The sequence below is a fragment of the Leptopilina boulardi genome, unplaced genomic scaffold (genome assembly GCF_019393585.1).
Source record: "Leptopilina boulardi isolate dan_hultmark-lab unplaced genomic scaffold, ZJU_Lbou_2.1 LbouV2_173, whole genome shotgun sequence".
In the NCBI taxonomy this organism is placed as follows: Eukaryota; Metazoa; Arthropoda; class Insecta; order Hymenoptera; family Figitidae; genus Leptopilina; species Leptopilina boulardi.
This window is the reverse complement of record NW_026137722.1, coordinates 87,692-108,652: the sequence shown is the minus strand read 5'-3', so window position 1 is coordinate 108,652 and position 20,961 is coordinate 87,692. Positions and strand designations below refer to the sequence as shown.

Here is a 20,961-nt window from a genome sequence, read left to right as displayed (position 1 = left end):
AAAAAGATGTTACATAAAAATAGTTTGTAAGATTTTCTAACAGCATATATGCAAAGTATTTTGATTTATTTGGAAATAATTGAAAATAAATTTTTCAAGGACGGTGTCGAGGTCACGGGGTTGGTGTCGTTTTTCGAAATTTGTTAACTTAATATAATAGAAGATGTTTCGTTTTAAATTAAGAAATGTTAAAATTATTAAGTTAAAAACATTTGATTTTAATGACACTTAAAATTAGACACAATATTATAGGTTACTAACTAAAAATTGAAAAAACTACAATAAATAATAAAAAATAATAATAAAAAATTGAAAAAATCAAAAAATTCTTAAAAAATTGCAAAATAACCCTTTTTCGGGTTAAAATTGCAAAAAGATGTTACATAAAAATAGTTTGTAAGATTTTCTAACAGCATATATGCAAAGTATTTTGATTTATTTGAAAATAATTGAAAATAGATTTTTCAAGGACGGTGTCGAGGTCACGGGGTCGGTGTCGTTTTTCGAAATTTGTTAACTTAATATAATAGAAGATGTTTCGTTTTAAATTAAGAAATGTTAAAATTATTAAGTTAAAAACATTTGATTTTAATGACACTTAAAATTAGACACAATATTATAGGTTACTAACTAAAATTTGAAAAAACAACAATAAATAATAAAAAATTGAAAAAATTAAAAAATTCTTAAAAAATTGCAAAATAACCCTTTTTCGGGTTAAAATTGCAAAAAGATGTTACATAAAAATAGTTTGTAAGATTTTCTAACAGCATATATGCAAAGTATTTTGATTTATTTGAAAATAATTGAAAATAGATTTTTCAAGGACGGTGTCGAGGTCACGGGGTCGGTGTCGTTTTTCGAAATTTGTTAACTTAATATAATAGAAGATTTTAAAAAGTTTTGAAAATTTTAATTTGAATGTAAAAAATTAATTCTGAAAAAATGTAATATATTTGAAATTGTATTTGAAAAAAATTGAAAATTAATTTTAAAAGATTGAAACTTAAAAAAATTGAAACTAAAAAAAAATTGTAATAAATTTGAAGAAATTGGAAAAAATTATTCATTAATATTGAAGGGGTTAGCATTTCAAATATTTACTTTTTTCCATAATGCACTTGATTTTTGCACATCTTTTTCAGCTGCATTTAATAATTTCGTAAGGTCATCCCACAAATCATCCTAGAATTTTCAAGAATAAAAATATTTTATATCACCCAACATTTTTTCCATAATTTTTATTGTATTTTTTATTTTACCTTTTTATTTAAAATTTTATAAAAATTGTTGAATCAAAAGTTGTACTATTAAAGCAATATAATTTAAATAACTTTAAGAAGTAAAATTAATTTTAATTTCAAATAATTATTTGTTTATTTGGAATAGAAAGTTACGTCACCATTTTTCCCTTGTAATCACTTCCATGTTTTACTTTTCCGCTTGCTAAATCTTTATGCTCCATCATAAAACGTAACATAATTTTTCTTTGATTTACCGAGCATCTTGCTAGTAGCATTTTGTCTATAATTGTTGATAAATGTACTACAAATCAATTCAATTAATGACTTGTGAACTGATGACAGAAAAATGACAATATTACTGACAGAAAAATTGCAAGCGAAAGCTGAACAAAAGTGAATCAAACAAAAGTCAATAAATTTTCATAGATTCATATGTAAAAATTTTTCATTGTTATTTAATTTTATTCTAATTGTGGAATTTTTTCAATTTATTAATAAAAATATTTAGCTACATACAAAAAAATGTATTTTATGAATAAATGAGACATTTTTTAAGAATCATTTTCAAATAACTATTAAATTGTAAACTTTAAAATGATAAAAATATTTTTGTAGTAAAAATTATTAAAAAAAAATCATCAGTAAAAATAAAAAATAAATTAAACATTTATTATATTGAGAATTTATAAAAAGAAACAAAAATTTGAAGTGGAATAAAACATTTAACCAAAAAAAATCTATCCTATTTTTTTTTGGTTTGATAAATAGTTTGGAAGGAATTTAATTGCGATCGTACTAACTGGTTCTGTAATAAATTTATATAAAAAATATCAAAATTTCTAAAAGGTATTAACGTGTGCTATGAGACGCTAAAAATAAAAATATTTGTATGCTTAACATCAAACAAAAGTAAATGACAAACTGTAACAATTTACATCAAAATAACTTGGTCCAAAGATTTGTGCTTATTCTTTAGTACTGTATCGATCGTACGTAGACGTTTCTTGATAACATTTTTGATAGAGGTATACGATTTTATAAAAAAATTTCCTATATCTTATAAGAGGATCATATTCAAAACTAATTTCATTCGTATAACTTTTTTTTTTAAATAATTATTCGTTTATTAGAAAAGCATAAGATCAAGAGTCAGACCAATTATTATCTTTTGATAAATTTAATTTAAAGTATACAAAAATTAAATTTGACATCTTAGGTTTGCCGGGACCTTTCAAGATATTTTGACTGAAACCAATAAATTCTTTAAAAAATTCTTTTAAAGAAATAATTCATTCATATTTTTATTTACTTTTTATTTCATTGTTATTTAATTTTATTCTAATTGTGGAATTTTTTCAATTTATTAATAAAAATATGAAAACTAAATAAATTTAACAGTTACCAATCAAGGCTTTAAATTGAGTTGAGTAAAACATAAAAAACGACGAAAAATTTTTGTTTCACAATGAAAAAGCATTTTAATTTCTGTTATTTTGAGCCTCTTATCTAATTACGTTTTTCAGGAATCTAAAATTATGAAAAATATGTGGACGTCCGAATGAAAAGGTACCACTTTAGCAGTATTGAACTTATCTACATAAGCGTATTCTTGACGAAATTTGGAAAATTTTAAGCGTTCTTAGAAATCTTTAAGTGAAAAAACTGCGGAGTTTCAGCATTTAAAATTTTAGAATGCCAAAAACCTCATTTTGAAAAAAAAAAGATTGAAGTACAAATATCTCGGTTAGTTCTGGCAAGTTATTTACGTTATAACTTTTTTGAGCTTCTCTGATGACAAACATATTGTATATGGATATTACTACATGAAAGAGTTGAAAATTTCATAATTTAACATAAAAATGAAAACAATCACGATGATTAATTGATGCAAATTTTAATAAATGTTAAGCTTTATAAATACAAGGTACCATAAATCTTTAAATTAAATATTCAATTAGTAAAACTTTACTTTTAAATTATAAACTCATTTTTTATACAAATTATCATTAATTTTATCAAAAATGTGAAGTTGTACTTTGTCTTTCTTTTTCTGATACTCTAACGCATCAGACATTATTTTCAACTTTTTTTGTTTCAAAGCAATTACGCATCTTTGATAATCCGTAAATTTTTTAGTGTTCAAAATTCTTTTCTTTCCTTTTGATCCTAAAAAATTAAAATATTTTTTTTTAGTAAATTTTAAGAATTATTAATCAAGAAAAACTTTTTTTAACCCTACTTGATACAATTCCATATAATCACATCGCGTTCCGTTGGACTCAAAATGGGAAAATTTATTTTAAAAGACTTAATTATTTTTACTAGCCAAATTTTGAAATTTATTAAAGAATTACTTTTAAGAATAATGTATGTTATATAGACAAAAATTAAATTTATTAGGTAACTTAAAAAAATGTTAAAGTCAAAGAAGAAAAAAATGAAAAAATCATTAATTTTAAACATATATATATACGCAATATTTATTATATTAAATAAAATAAAAAAATTTTATGAAAAATATTAGAAAAATAAAAGTGCAGAAAATTTGACCTCGGGCTCGATAAGTAAGGGTTAAAAGTATAATATGATATTATTTAGTACATTTTATTATTGATTAAGTACCGGTGAAATTTTAAACTTTCATTTATATTGTTGACATGAGTCAATTTTTTTGGGCAAAATTTTAAATTTAAAATTATTCTATAATATCCAAATTTGAAAAATATTATTTTTTATCATTTTTATTTTTTGAAACAATAAAAATATTTAAAAAGCTATACACTTAATTATTTAGAGGCGTAAAAAAAGTTTTCTAAAAAGTGAACAATAAAAAATTTAAAAAATTGTAGAGAATTGTAATTTGTAAAGAAGAGCAACTAGAATTTCAACCAATTAAAAGTTGTCAATTTTTTTTACATTTATAGTGCCTGAAACCATATTTTGTTATAGAAAATTAAAAAACAATTATTCTTGGACATTTTTCAATTTTCTTCTTTTTTGAAAAAAATTTATTTTTCGAAAAAATTGAAATTTTTTTATATTAATATATTTTTAATGGGTGACAATCATGAAAAAGCATATAAAACTAATGACAATGAAAAATAATGGAAACTATAAATGAAGATCTAATTTCCATTTTTCTATAATTTTGTGTTTTATGTAATAACTAATCATTTATTCTCATTGCAAATTTCATTGCACGTCATAATTCTTAATACTCAATATTATACTGAAGGAAAATAAGTTGACCTCCCCTAGACAATGTAAATATCAATAAGTTGAAATTTCACCGGACCCTTCTCTTAAAATATGTTTGTAAAATTTACTGTTTTCAGAAGCACTTGTTGCCTTATTCGATTGGCTTGGTTCATGTAGAGTTAACCCAAATTCTTTGAATAAATTGGCATTATCAGCATTCTCTTGTTGACGTGAATTATTGTCTTCAACAAAAATAACGTCATCATCGTCAGAATCATTTACAGTAATCTTTTCTTCAGCCACATCTTTCTTTTTTGAATTTCTAGTCTACAGGAAAATTAACGTTTATTTAAATTATTAAAATAATTAAAAAATTATTTTTATTCTCGAATTAACTAAAAATTAAATTTATAAATCAAATTTTTTAAATTATGTTTAATAAAAAATGTTAAACTGTTAAAAAATTCGTTCCTGTTACCATCGCTAATCACTCACTTTTGTTACATCTGTCAAGCTGTTCTTTTTAATTATGCCCTCATTTGACATCAATTGCTTCACAGCTTTTATTTCCCACTCTTTAGGTTTTGGAAGAACTATATCGCAACTAATGAAAAAAAATTGTGATAAAATCAACAATAATAAATTATTATATTAGATAAAAGTTTACTTTTTATCTTTGGACAGAAGTATCATTAATTGATCGTCTAAATATTCATATTCAATTGAAATTGGCGATCCTCCTCCTGTAGCTTCAAAATTCTTTTTCTCATCTCGTATTTTTAATTTGAGATCACCTTTCCATTTGTTCCAAATCTAAGAAATTGTTTTATTATGTAATAATCTTTTAATTAAAAATTTTCTACTTTTTACAATGTAATTAAGTTTTACATTCTTTAAGTAATATACTATCTACTACAGTAGACTGATTGATTTTTTGATCAATCAAGAAATAAAAAAAATGACTCTATGGCATGTAATATTTAAATTTTTTAGCAATAAAATCAATGTATGCTAAATTTTTAGACTGTTCGAAGGATAGAAGTGAAAAAAGACAAAAAAGATAAGTTTCAGTTTCTTAAACTACTTTTCTAATGACTTTTTAAATGTTATGAAATTTTATTTTCAATAATCATTTTATTTAAATAAAAAATCTACGTTTGTTTAACTGAAATATGACATTATTTATTAAAATTGATTAAAAATATTTTAAATCTAATTTAATTATGCAAATGACAATAAATAAAATATTTAATTAATTTTTATTTTATATAATTTAAATTTACATTTTATTTTTACAAATATAATTAAATACCCTTTGTCTTTGTTCTGTAAAAATAAATAAAAAACATTAACCTTTTATTTTTTAAAACAATATTTTACACAATGAATAAACTATTAATGAAACAAATTTTGTCATCCATTCGAGACTTTGTATTATTTATGATGAGCAATATTAATATTACCTTCATCCACGATTCTAATGTATTTATTTGACCATTTGAATCCATGTTCAATACCGTGGTTAAAATGTTCCACAATTTCTTCTAGATAGAGAAATATTTTAATTTTTTTATCCAAATATAATATTACAGGTGGACTAGTAAGAAAAATTAATTATATTGGTGAAAAAGGTTAAATAACTGTAAATTACATGTGTTTTTAAAAAAAAAAGAAGAGGTGATCAAAATATTTTTGTAATATTACCTCTGTAATATAATTATGTAATTAACCTAACAGAAATAAACTTAAAATGTTTAAATAACCTTTAATTATCATATAATTATTAATTTTATATTTGTAAGATATTATTGTAAAAAGACAATTAATCCTATTGAAGTCTAACTTATCCGAAATTTTTTATTTTAAATATGAAAAAATGAAATATTTTGAATAAATTGGTTTTTACTCCACGACGTTTATACCGAATGTGTTGTCTTTTGATATTATGAGGTTAATTGTGAAATCAAATGTTACACCGTTATTATTGAATTCTGAATATATACAAATTTATTAAATATTTTACATTGTATAAATATTATTTTGCCATAAAAAATTTGATTGTTAATTATTTTTTAATAAATAAAAATAATTCAGTAAAATTAATTAGAATGGTAACCATTTATAAATTAATATTTTTTTGTAATTAATTTTCACAATTTTAAATTAGAAAATTAAAAATCTTTCCAAATATGAATACTTAAAATTTTGCAATAAATTTTGAAAGTACATATTTTACAAATTCTATAGAAATTATTCTAAGATAATAAAAAAATTTGTTATTTAATAAGAAAAAATTAAATGACATTTAAAAATTGCAAGTTATAATTGTATTAATAATCCAACAAACCTGATTTGAAACAGTAATTTTTCCTTTATCATTGATCGCCAAACTACGATTATTTGCCATGAAACGAAGCATTATTTCTCGTTGTAAATTTGACATATCAGTCGACATTTCTATTTAAAACGAAAATATTGACTACAGTTGCAATTATGTAAAAGTATATTTTTGTAAATTGAAAATTAAAAGACTAGAAAAATTGATTTCTATATTTCACCAACTTTGGAGTAGCTTTTCGTCAAATTTCAAATTCTTGAACAATTATTCAATCCGTGTTAAATAATTCGTTGCAAATGATATTAATAACTGTCAATTTCAGTCAACAGACGCCAAAAAACAATTGCGACATTTTATTCTACTAAAATTATAACTTCATTTCTTAGTATGTTTTCAAAAACAAAATTTAAAATACTTCAAATGTTATAAAATAATTAAAATAAAAATTAAAAAAAAGTACATAGGAGATATTTTAATATAAGTCATTAATTACGTACTAATTAAACAAATTTTTTTAAACATTCTCATTGATTTTCTATAATTTTCTTAGGTCAAGAGAATCGGGTAATTGAGTAAAATAATTTTTAAATGTCATTTAATTTTTCCAATTCAAAAATTTTAAATTCACACCACTACATATACAATTTCAGTAATATTATAATTAAAAGTAAAACTATAAAATTGTAGTCTATATGAAATTGTAAACATATATTATTTTTTGTTGATTTCTTTTGATAATTGCTTTTTAATTTCTTATTTTAATAAATTTATTTAACCTTTCAGGTTTATTATTTATTGCTGACGAAATCGCGCTATTTTTAATTCAGGATATTTACGAATATTTAAAAAAATGGAAGAATATATTTTACTTCGACAAATTCAACGAGACAATGAACAAAGAAAACGTGATTTAATTATTTTTAGACGACGCTTAAGAGATGAAAGTAATCCCTTTGAATTACCAGAAAATGAATTTAGAAGAATTTATCGGCAAGCCAATTAAATTTGAAAAATTTATTCATATACACAGATTAATATTTCCTAAAGATTGTCTTTGACATATCGGTTTTTTATGTTATACGTATATATATCGTATTTTATGTTATACAACTTTAACATTTATTTTATTGTTAAAAAGTTATTTTTATTTAGGTTACAATTTTTACTAACAAAGTTCATACTCTAAATTATAATAGAATTTAATTTAATTGATATCAAATTTATTATGCTCAATTTAACTTGAAAATTTTAACTTCCTTGTTTTTAATAATATTTTAAACAATAAGTTTGTCAAGAGTTGCAACCCGAAACTTAATTGAAGAAATAAGACCATTCATGCCAGTAAAACACAAATCGACAGGAATTCCATTGCATCTGCAGGTTAAAAAATTATTTTATTTTTATAACAATGATTATAATATTTTATAACAATGATATTTATAAGAGAAATTTCGCACTAAATCAGACACCATTTTGATTTTAAATGTAAGATTATTTTAAATTATATTTTTTTGTTTGAGGCAGATAAACAGTTCTGAATAAGTACAATGGTGCCAGTTTGTTCCAGATATATTTCTGGCTTTTAAAACAAAGATTCAACCTTAGTTATACAAAAATTTTTAAATTTAACACTAAAAAATCCAAAATTTGATTAATTTTAAATATACATAATAACACAATGGTTTCACTTTGACCAGAATCTCATTTTTGATTGTATATAAGGCGGAATTAATTGTACGATACCTTGAGTCATTCAGATACATAGTTAGAGAGAGTTACATCTCATTCGACGGTTAATGAAGCGGTAAATCGAATTTTGACCAGAAAAAATTATAAAATTATATATAAAAGTGATTTTGGGTTAAAATAGTCACAGTGTCATTTAAGGGTTAAAAAAACAAAAAATAATGGTGAGATGAGTAATAGGTGGTAAAATGGTTTCCGATTTGATGTGGATAGATATCATAGAAAGTGAATTATTATCATATTCAAGAATTTTTAAACTACTACAAAAATATAACATTTGATATAATTTTAATTTTAAAGTAGAATAAATTAAAATCAAAAACAAGAAAAAATTTGAATAAAATAGTCTCAAATGAGTGACATGAATATCAAAATATTATTTTTATTTTATGTAACGCTATTAAAAGTTGGCTTTCTCTGTAATTAATTTATATATATTTTTTTATTTTAGATGAATTTTCTATTTTGCAAAATGTTATTTAAAATTGAATTAAATAACCATAAAGCATGTATAGATATTTTTTTGAATTTTAACTGAAAAAAATATTAGCTGTATAATTATAATACATTATGGACGTATAAAATTCTAAGTTTTATTCTTCTTATGGAATTTATTTTAGATATTTCCAAACCCACTTAATTTTTTTCCAGTTTGAATTCAAGAGTGTAATTTTTTTCATTTAATTTTATAAGTAGATTGGTCATCTTGCACAAACTTTTAACGAAAATAGAAAGTCTAGGATCGATTCCGCTTGATAATTTTTTTTTATTTATTTTCTCGAACTAAATTAAAACTAGGGTAAGTGTGTCAATTGCTGCGAGTCTGTTACTGCGACCTATTGAAAAATCTTATTATTTATTATGGTAGAAAATAAAGCATGTTTAAAGTAATTGAAAAAATTATTTTCAACATAACTTAATATAATTATTGTGCACTTGAAAGAATATTTAAACTATTATTAATTTAATTATTAAAGATTAAATTTTTCTTATCGCAGAAACTGGAGCAAATAATGCAAATGCATATGCTTCATTTACTGTGCTGAAATCTTACCTTTAAATACATGTTATTTTTGAGGAAGCATTTAACGCAAAGCAATTGATGCAACCGCGCAGCAATAGAATCATTGCATATTACTTTTAATTTATTAAATTTGCTGAAATAATCTATTTTTCTAGGTTTTTAATGTTTTTTTATAAATATCTGAATAACATTAATGAAAAGTTTAATAAGTCGTAAGTTTATTTTCTTTAACATAATTATCGTATTTTCTATATAAAAGATGACTTGACTAGAACCGCGCAGTAACTGATACACTTACCCTAATATGAATTTGTATATTTCTGTTCCATAACTCTAATTAAAAATAAGATAGATTTCTCGAATTTAATAGAATTTATAAATAGTTTAAATTAATTCCAGTCTTGTTAAGGAGTTTTTAATGCATTAAATATAAAATACTCAAAACAACAATATAAATTTTAGATATTTGCAACTCTAGACTTCTTAGCTTCTGGTTCTTACCAACGAAGAGTTGGTAATTCTGTGCATTCTTGTATGAGTCAAACTTCAATCAGTCGTTCAATTCGAAGTACTATTGATGCTATACAGCAAATAATGCACAGATGGATCAAATTTCCATCAACTCGTGATGAAATGGAAATTGTGAGAAACAGGTATTCTATTTTTTTTATTTCCATACCTAAGCTTGGGTTGAGAAGCACGTTGGCTAGTGGTCTCGGAGGTCAAGCCGTCAAGAGTACTGTTAGTACTCAGATGGGTGATCTCTTTGGTTCCCGGTAGTAGTAGTATTTATGTTGAGCGTTGGCACTATACACTTTGGTTCCCGGTATGGGCTTGGTGTTTTTTATCATGCTCAACATATATCAACTCTCAGTGTCGAAAACTATTTTTACATTGGACCCAAGTAACAAATGTTTTTACTATAGATCAAGGTCTCAAAAAGTCCTCCTCCTAAAACCTTTAAAAATTTTAAAAAATAAATTTTCGACTTTAGCGTCGACACCAACTCTATTGAAGGTTAAAACTGGGTTGTCGATAAAGCATATTAACTAATAATATATAATATATATTTTGTAAAATTTAGATTTCAAGAAACATATGGATTTCCGGGCGTGGTTGGAGTAGTCGATGGCACTCACATATGTATTACACCACCAAATAGTGATATCGAAGAAACGTATTTTAATCGCAAGGGATTTCATTCTTTAAATGCAATGATCGTAAATATTATTTTTTAAGTTAAAGATTGTTCGCTAGTGGGCCGCACCATTTTTCGCAAAATAAGCGCAAATTTAAATGCTTCGTTTCAAAGGGAAAATCATGGGGGACATTTCATATGTCAAAATGATGATCATTTCCTCTGGCGGACATTATCATTTAATATCATTTTTAATATTAGAGTTAATCATATTATTTTTGTATTAATAGGTATCTGATGCTGATAATAAAATATTAGCTGTAAATGCACGATATGGTGGCAGAGCAAATGATGCTAGGGTATACAATAATTCCATTCTATCTGCTTTTATGAATCAAAAGTATGCAGAAGGTTTGAGAGGATTTTGGCTCATAGGTAATAAAAGTTCAAAATCACATTTGGTTTCATATCTTTCAAATTACTATAAACCGCTCTTTTTTTTGCAAAGTCAGTGTATGTAAGTGTGGTGTGATATTTAACTTTAAATGCATTTTTCTTCAAGAAATGTATTTAAATAATTCTAGAAAGAACATTTGTTTATTATTGTTAAAGTTTAAAATAAACAAATGCTAAATGACCTAGAATATGGCGCTATTAATGTGTATGCTACGTAATTTAACCCTTTCATTGTAATTGACCTCTATAGTTTGTGACACTAAAGTACATAAACGTTACAGAATCATTTTTAAATAATTACTTTAATTCAATTTCATCTGAGTACCAATGAAATGACTGGATCAAAATCTCCAATAAAAATAAAAAATTCAAAATGGCGGTCATTTAAAATTTTTTTCAAGTTTAATTAAAGATTTGGCTTTAGCGCCCCAAGAAACCTAGTACGGTAATACCAATTAACTATAATAATCTTGGTATTCATTCATTCCGTCCGGACCCCTGCTGGGTTTTCGGTGACAGAGAAAAGAACAAGTTATGGAGAGAGAAAGATATATCTTTATTTTGCAAATGAGGGTTCGCTTGACCTGCAATCTTTTAAAGAGGATTAATTAATAACTCTGAGGACCCAGGTAATAATTTCTTTCTCCCTTTATCACGTGAAAAAACTATAAAGAAAGTCTAAAACTGAATAGGTAACGCATACCTTTCTTTCTTACACCAAGGAATATAACATAAGTACTTCTTCGTTTAACATTGCGTTTCTCTATCTAGACGATTGAAAATGGCATAAGAACATCTTCGTCTAAAATCTTAATCTTCTTCCTTTTTGTTTTAAGAATAAAAATAAATATTCATATATCTGTATATATGTATATAGGGGAGAGTGACAAACAGTGGGACACTTTTTTTCAAAGACATATTAATATGTTAATTTTATATATTTTTGGACACTGTTTAAATTAAGCAATCGCAAGAAATTATTTAAATAAAAATTGATTGTAACATTTTAAAATATTTTAAATTATTGGATATTATACTTAAAAACATCAGTAAACGAAGTAACAATTACACTTTTTTTAAAACTGTCCTATTTATATAAAAATCAGCATTGTATTTCAAGAAAAAATTTACTCCGTAACGTCAAAAACAGTTTTTTTCAATTTTCTTTGTAAATAATGAATCAATGTGGCTAAAATTTTTGGAGATAGTGTGTTGTCATAAACATGCTTTACATTTAAATTTTGGTCGAGTTTCTTTAAGTAGTTTTTCAGAAAATTAAAGTGTCCTACTGTTTAAACTGTGCCACTGTTTATCACTCTTCCCTACCTGTATTAGAGCCCCAGAAAATTTTAATAAAAAAATTTAAAAATTATTACCTGTCCCCTCAGAATTAATCTTCATTAACAAAGGCTCTATTGTCCAAGGATTGGTAATGTTTGTGGTAATTGTTTGGAGGGTCTAATACTGGTATATATACATATTTTTTTTTATTTTGAAAACAGAAAAAAAGAAGAGTAAGATTTTTAGGCGAAGATATTCTTATGTTATTTTGAATCCTCTAGATAGAGAAATGCAATATTAAATGAAAATGTTTATATGTTATATTCCTTGATGTGAGAAAGAAAGATGTACATTACCTCTTCAGTTTTTGCCTTTTATCTTTATATTTCCATGTGATAATACACGGAAAAAATTTCGAGACGTCAGACGTGCCGATGTCAATGTAAACCTACAGTACATTTCATTATGTACTCAGAGTTAATCTTCATTAACAAAGGTTCTATTGGCCAAGGGTTGGTACATCTTTATTTTTCTATATAATAAATGTGAAAAAAGAAATTATTAGTTGGGTCCTCAGAGTTAATCCTCATTAACAAAGGTTCTATTGTCTAATGGCTGGTTTTTTTGTGGTATTTTTTCCGGGGTTTTAATACAGGTATGAATACGTATATGTGACGCTCCACGAGAAAAGGGACCTATAGCGACAAAACAGAATTATACAGGAAAGGCGTTTAAAGTTGAACGTTCTGATTGGCTGAGACGCACCAGCGAAAATCAACCCCACTACTTTACTACTACATCGTTCCTACGTCTCACGGATACACCAAGTATACTAGTAGCAGTGGTGGTGGGGATGGTTTCCGTAGTCCGTGCTGGAACGCGATTGACATGGTCATGTTTAAAGCTTTATTACAAAAAAAGTAATTAGAAAAATATTATTTTTGACATTTCTATATGAAACAGCAACTCAAATTCTACCGATTCGCATATAAAGCTAGAAATTAATTTTTTGTCGCGATAGGTCCCTTTTCTTGTGGAGCGTCACATATATGTTATTTATAATGAACTACTGATTACTCATATAAGAGTGTCCTTTTTGCACTTATTGGCTGATCAGTAGTTACTGATTCATAGTTACACATAGTTCTCTCATTCATTTGGATATATGGTAGTTTTATTGGATAAAAGGCAAAATTGGTTATATTGGATTAAAGTAAAAATTGGTTATATAGAATTAAAGGAAAAATTGGTTATATTTAGTAAAAGGTAAAATTGGTTATATTACAGGGAGTGAGCAAAAGGGTTAAAGATATTTAGATTTTCATGAATCAAAAATAAAATTAAACGAAGTATACTATGGCCAACATAAAAGAGTATATTATTTTAAGTGATAAAGATTTAAAAATTATTGAAAATAGAAATAAATTGTTAAAATACATGCATATGTACAAATTTGAAGATTTATTAAGAAAAGATTCTTTTGTATGTACAAATGCTTGATTTTATTGTCCCAATTAGAGACGGTGATAAACATATTCAAATACTTTATAGTTTTTGTAGCTGTTGATCAACAACCTTTTGGTAGTGCTGAGTGTGGAGTATATGCAATAGCATTTGCAACATCTATATTATTTAACGTAATGCCAAACCGTGTAAATTATGAAACTGATAATAACAAAATGAGAAACAATTTTAAGTCAATGTTTGAAAATAATCGCTTAAATCATTTTCCGACAGTAAGAACGTCTCACAATAGGAATTCGATAATAGAGAATGATTAGAACCATCTTTTCATAAATTGAACACAGGAACATAAAAATTATATTTTTAGTAATTATATTCCCAGTAATAATATTAACAGAGTTCTATTAACATAAGATTTAAAAATTAAACATTCTCTAAATGACACTAGTGAAAAGAAAATAATTGGTACAACTGATAATAAGGTGAACAAAATTTCACCACATGAATATTTAAAAATGAAAAATTTTCTGAGTAAAGAAAATGATAAAAAGATAAATCGAGCAATTAAAGAGAAGGGAAGAAAAAGGAAGGCAAGGCGCGAAGTTACATATGAGCAGAAAATAATAAGACAGGAGAATGAGAGATTGAGAAAACGTAATCGTAATAAATCAGAAATAAAATAGAAAGAGCGCAAAAAAAATTTGACATGCAAAAAAAGAAATTATCTATAAAAATTGAAGATGGAAAGAAAATACACAAGGATAAAAAATTGGCATGTAGGAAAAGAAAAATATCAATGGAAACTCAAGATGAAAAGAAAGTGCATCAAGAAAATAATTTGTCATGTAAGAAGAAGAAAGATGAAAGGAATGTGTGAAGAAAAGAATTTGACATGTAAAAACGATAATTGGAATAAAAAAAGTGCAGGAGTTGCAATAATGTCTTTTGAAGATTTAGATGAAAGTAAAGTTCCACAGAATTATTCAGGTTTAATAAATGTAGAATGTAAGTTTTGTAACGCGTTACATTTTTTGTGTGAAAGACCGTCCCATAGATACATCACGGAGGAATGTCCCCGTAAAGAGGACATTATGATATCGCCTAAATGTCACAAAAATATTCCCGGTTAATATCAGCTTGACATTCAAGCAATATTCCGTGCTACTTGGGTGGTAGATCCAATATAAAGAATTTTTTTTTACATTTCTAATATTAAATTTTTTTGAAAAAAAATGAATAAAAAATATGGTTAATGCACACTAGCAACGTAGTCGGCCGCTTGCGGACGACAAAGTTGCTAGTTTTTTTAAAATAATTTCGCACATTTGTGGCACAAAAGCTTAATTGAAGGGTGAAGGGGTTAAATTTTCAATTTTGAAGGGGTTAAAAAGTAATTTTTTCGTGTATTTTTGTTCTCTGCTAATTTCCTTGATAGATAATTAGCAAAAAAAATATATTAAATTTTATTGGAATTATCCCCAAAATAACATAAAATACGAATATATATACTAGGAGATTCGGACTACGGCTGCAGTCCTGTATTAATTACCTCAGTTCAAAATCCTGTAGCAAACTCCCCAGAAGATAGATTTAATAGAACATTAAAATACACACGGGCAAATGTTGAACATTCAATTGGTATTTTGAAAGCAACATGCCGGTGCCTGAGAAAGGAAAGGGGATTGCATTATGACCCAGAAACTGCTGGTATAAAAATAAAGAATATTTTTAAAAGTGACTTCTTTTTTTTAAAAACAATACTTAGAATTATTTTATTCACTTATGTTTAAGTTAATTAAAATACACCAAAAATTAAACAATTTATATAATATGTTACTCTAATTATTATCTAACACTGAGTAGTAAAACTTTATAGAATAACCAGTTATATATAACTATACTTCATTTTCCCATAAATGAAAATATATGACGCTCCACGAGAAAAGGGAGCTTATTTACTTTTTCAATACAGTCCCTTTTCTCGTGGAGCATCATGTATACTGACTCAGTTTCTACATGGTGCGTTTTTAATTAATTTGATTTTTTATCTAAATGGTTTTCATTGTATTTTTGTCCGATGAACATGATTGTAGTCTCAAAGATTGTCTAAGTACGTCACAATTTAAGAAAGGGGAGCGTACCTAAATGTCAAATTATTTTTATTAGGTAAAATAGTGAATTCCTGTTGTGTCTTGCACAACATTCGCAAGCATTACCGTTTACAAAACGTTGTTGTCGATATTGATGGAGAGGAACAGCATGAAGAACAGGTTCCCCATGAAGAAAATTATAACGAGGATGATGATCAAGTCAGAAATGCAATAATTCAGGAATATTTCACGTAGAATATTAGTTTTAAAAATTTATTTTGTTACTCAAGTTTTGTTGTAATTTATTGTATATATATTTTTTCTCATGTTTTTAAACTTTAGATTTAAAACAAAAATAAAATCTATATTTTTCCCAAAAATCAGTTCAATTTTATTTTTTAAAAAGTAATCAATTTTGATGATCCTAAATAACACATAATTTTTTTTACTTTCTCATTTATATATATTCATTTTATATGGATACCACCTAAAAAAATGAGAAATGTAATAATAATATAATAAATTTATTATTACATTTATTATATTATTATTATTACATTTCTCATTTTTTTATGTGGTATCCATATAAAATGAATCTCCCGTATTTTTCAATATATATGTTGCTCCAACCACAGTGTTTTTTCTATGTGGGAAATCGAAAGTAATAAGTGGGAAATTATGAAATGAAAAGTGAAAAATAGAAATTGGGAAATTAAAAGATAAAATGGTTAGTAAGTGGAAAGTAAGAAAGTGTAAAGTGGGGAAGTAGAAAGTGAGAAAGTGGAAAAGTAGGAAGTGGGAAGTAGAAAAAGAAAAAGTGGATAGTGAGAAATTGAAAATGTGAAAAAGTAAGAAAGTAGGAAGTGGGAAGTGAGATGTGGGAAGTGGGATGTTTGAAGTGGGATGTGAGATGTGGGAAAGTTACGGAATCGACCCTCAGAAGACTCAAATTAATAAAAAAAAATAGGAAAAGAACTAGGCGCAATTGCGCCTACATCTACGGTTTCGTGGCGCTTTAAATTTTAATTAAAAAAAAATAAATCAAAAATAAATAATTTAAAAATAAATAATAAAATTTATTTTATAAATTTTATGTACTATTAAATTTTATTTATTTAGCAAAATTTTTATTATAAAAAAAAAAATTAATGGCAAAATTTTTAAAAAATGGCAATCAAAGAAAATCAAAAATTGGCAAAAATCAAAATTGAAAAACAAGGTAAATGAAAGAAAAAAGAAAGAGTGGCTGTGGAGTTGAGGTCTTTCTTCTATCATTAATCTCTTTTGATTGACAAACAAAAACATTAGGTAAAAATGTCCATTCGATAATGTCCACTATTAAGACATGTCAACTCTTGGACATATCAACTATAGAGACATGTCAACTATAGGGACAAGTCAACTACTGGGACATGTCAACTATAGGGACATGTCAACTATTGGCACATGTCAACTATTGGGACATGTCAATTACTGAGACAGGTCAATTCATGTAATGTCCATTCGGGAAAATGTCCATTCAGTAAATGGAGATTTGGGATCTGTGGGACCCCAAAATTTGAATTTGGGAGCTATGGTGCTCCAAAATTTGAATTTGCGAACTGCGGTGCCCCAAAATTCGAATTTGGAAGCTATGTTTGCCCAAAATTCGAATTTGGGATCTGTGGGGCCCAAAAATTCGAATTTAGGAGCTATGGTGCCACAAAATTCGAATTTGGGATCTGTGGTGCCCCAAAAGTTTAATTTGGGATCTGTGGGGCCCCGAAATTTGAATTTGGGATCTGTGGGGCCCCAAAATTCGAATTTGGGATCTATGGTGCCCCAAAAGTTTAATTTGGGATCTGTGGGGCCCCAAAAATTGAATTTGGGATCTGTGGTGCCCCAAAAGTTTAATTTGGGATCTGTGGGGCCCCAAAATTTTAATTTGGGATCTGCGGTGCCCCAAAATTCGAATTTGGGAGCTGTGGTGCCCCAAACTATACTACGGACAGACGGACGCCAAAGTGAAACTATAAGGCTTTCGGCCATGGGCCACGAAACCCTAAAAAACATTGTCCTATAAATTTTTTTTTGTGAAATTTTTCTCAAAATAAAATCGCGAAAATAAAAAAAAATTATAAAGCGAATTTTAATTTCACTAATTATTCTGTCATTTGGATGCTTCTTCACTAATCGGATCGAAATTCAGGGCATATGTGCACAGTGCCATAAATGACATGAAAGGACACCTATTGAAAGCATTATTAAGGGGGGCGCCTACTTTAGAATGTAAAAAACTGCGTACATTTCAGGAATTTTTTTCTCAAACACATTTAAATAAATTGATGCGAGATTTAGTGTATGTTTTCTTATATATTTAAATCTTTGAAATATAATTTTTTGATTAAATGAAAATAGAATTTAATAATAAAATAAACGCCATATATATAACGTCTCGCTGCTGAAATTTTCCCTTTGCGTACAACCTAGGGTCCACAATTCTTATCCAAAACAAAAAAACAAAATTTTTTCTTTAAATATACATTATTGCCTTCTGTATGAATTAAAAGATTTCAATAGAAAGTAAAAACTGACATTTTTACATGACTTTTTAAAAAAAAATTTAATTTTCGCCAAAAAAAATCTCATTTTTTCTTTAAAAAAAAGCACTAAATTTAACTCTATCAAAAACAAATTTAATTCATACAGAAGAGACACTTTTTATCTTCAAAACAAGCCCAGGTAGACCTTAATCGGTTAAATAGATTTTTGTCTATCGTGTACGCAAACTACAAAAACAGTGTTTTGAGAAAAACGAGTTTAAAGATTGAAAAACATATAAGTGCTGTTTTTTAAAAACTTACGGCAGTCACAGGCCTCGATGAACGACTATTTTTTTATGGGTAGCTCTTAGATAAGACGACATTTTACTGATAAATGGTAATTTTAATGGTAGATGTAATAGTAGATAAGCGCAACAAATTATGAAAAGTATTAGAGACCGCGAGTGGATTCGCGCGCCAGACCACGCGCTTTATTGCGTTCTACAAGCTGTAACTCGAAAAATACTTTGTATTTTGACATAATATTTTAAGAGTATATTCTCTGATATTTGTACTTTCAGTTAAGACAACTTTTAAAAAATCGATTTTTTTGACCCGATAAAGTAGGCGCCCCCCTTAATTTAGTGCACTATAATAAAAAGTGGAGTTTAGAACAAAGTGGCTATTCTAACTGGTATTACATTAGTGAAGTTCACAACGTTTATAATGAACGATTAGAAGAAAAAAATACTATTTAAACAAAAAACAATAATATTTTTTGTTTACAAAGTATTATTTTATGAATTTTTTGCTGAAAAAATATTGTAAAAAATTTTTATTAGACAAGAATTTGAAGGAAAAATATTTTTTCTCCTAAATCGTTGATCATAAACGTTTTGAACTTCACCAACGTCTGGTATTTCATTATGTCATAGTATTGGAATAACATTTTAATTATAACATAATTTTTTATAGCTTAAAAATTTGGATTGGGCGAGTGTAGTGCGCAGAAGTTGTTCTAGTTTTCTAAAAGCATATGGCAAAGTATTTTGATTTATTTGAAAATAAGTGAAAATAGATGTTTCGTTTTAAAATAAGAAATGTTAAAATTATTAAGTTAAAAACAATTGATTTTAATGACACTTAAAATTAGGCACAATATTATAGGTTCCTAACTAAAAATTTAAAAAACAACAATAAATAATTTTAAACAAGTAGGGGGTCCTTTATGTTTATTTCATAAACATTATGCTTCCTCATTGTGTGAAGCAAAAAATTCGCTTCCTCGTGAAGGAAGCAATGAATTTGTCCAATTCAATTGATTCAATTAAAAACTTTCGAATTAAAAATGTTTTAAATTAATTAAATTTTTTGAAAAATAAAGAAAATTTTAATTAATTTTGAGTGTAACATAAACTTTATATATTAATTCTCAAATTTTAAATCAAATCTATACTTTATATATACCAACCAATTTGTTTCAATGCAGGAAATAAAATTATTTCATATATAAACATGAATTTAAATAAACACATCATTTTTTAGCTAAAATGAGAATTTTTTTTTTTTTAACTTTCTTTAATTCTTTAAATTTCAATCAAATCTATACTTTATATATATCAATCGATTCATCTTGACATAAAGAAGACGATTATAATATATATTACCTTAAATTTTTCGATTTAAAAATTTTTTCAATTAAAAAAAATTTTTTGGAAAAAAGACGATAAAATTTTTTTTTTTGGGTATTTTTAAAAATCCTTTCGTCATTTTTGAGAGATTAATGTGTTAAATAAGCCTGCCAAATTTTATCCAAATCCATTAAAACCTGTTAAAGATATCGTGTTCACAAAAACGATCCACACACACATACACACATACATACATCCGGACAATTGATCAGGATCTCATATAACATGTTTCTATATAGAGGAAAATTTGTTTTCACCATTTTTAAAAAGTTTATAAACGAAAGGACTACATAGCTTCCTCCACGAGGAAGCAAAAACCATAAAAATTTGAAAAAAATTGTTTATATGTAACTTTTTAACAATAGAGTAATTTTCAAGGTATATATCCAAAAATTTGTAAAAAATTGCATAAAATTACAAAATAACCCTTTATTTGGGATGAAAATGCATAATAACCCTTTTTCGGGTTAAAATTAAAAAACATGTTACAAAAAAAAGTATTTAAGATTTTCTAAAAGCATATGGCAAAGTATTTTGATTTATTTGAAAATAAGTGAAAATAGATTTTCCAAGGACGGTGTCGAGGTCACGGGGTCGGTGTCGTTTTTGGAAATTTGTTAACTTAATATAATTTTATTTAATAATAATATTACGATTAAAAAACATTGTAGGATTATTAATTCATTTATTAATAGTAAGTATTGATAATAATTAAAATTGTTATTCGTTAACCGTATTGATTTCTTGAATTTAAAATTAATAAGAAGAG

At 25.8% G+C, this 20,961-nt stretch overlaps 1 protein-coding gene across 1 annotated transcript in view; it reads right to left on the bottom strand.

Moving 5' to 3' along the window:
- The window catches only part of LOC127277674 (leucine-rich repeat LGI family member 3-like), a 380,758-nt gene that overhangs the window by 353,943 nt on the left and 5,854 nt on the right, over positions 1–20,961 (bottom strand). The gene's annotated exons all lie outside the window — the stretch shown is intronic.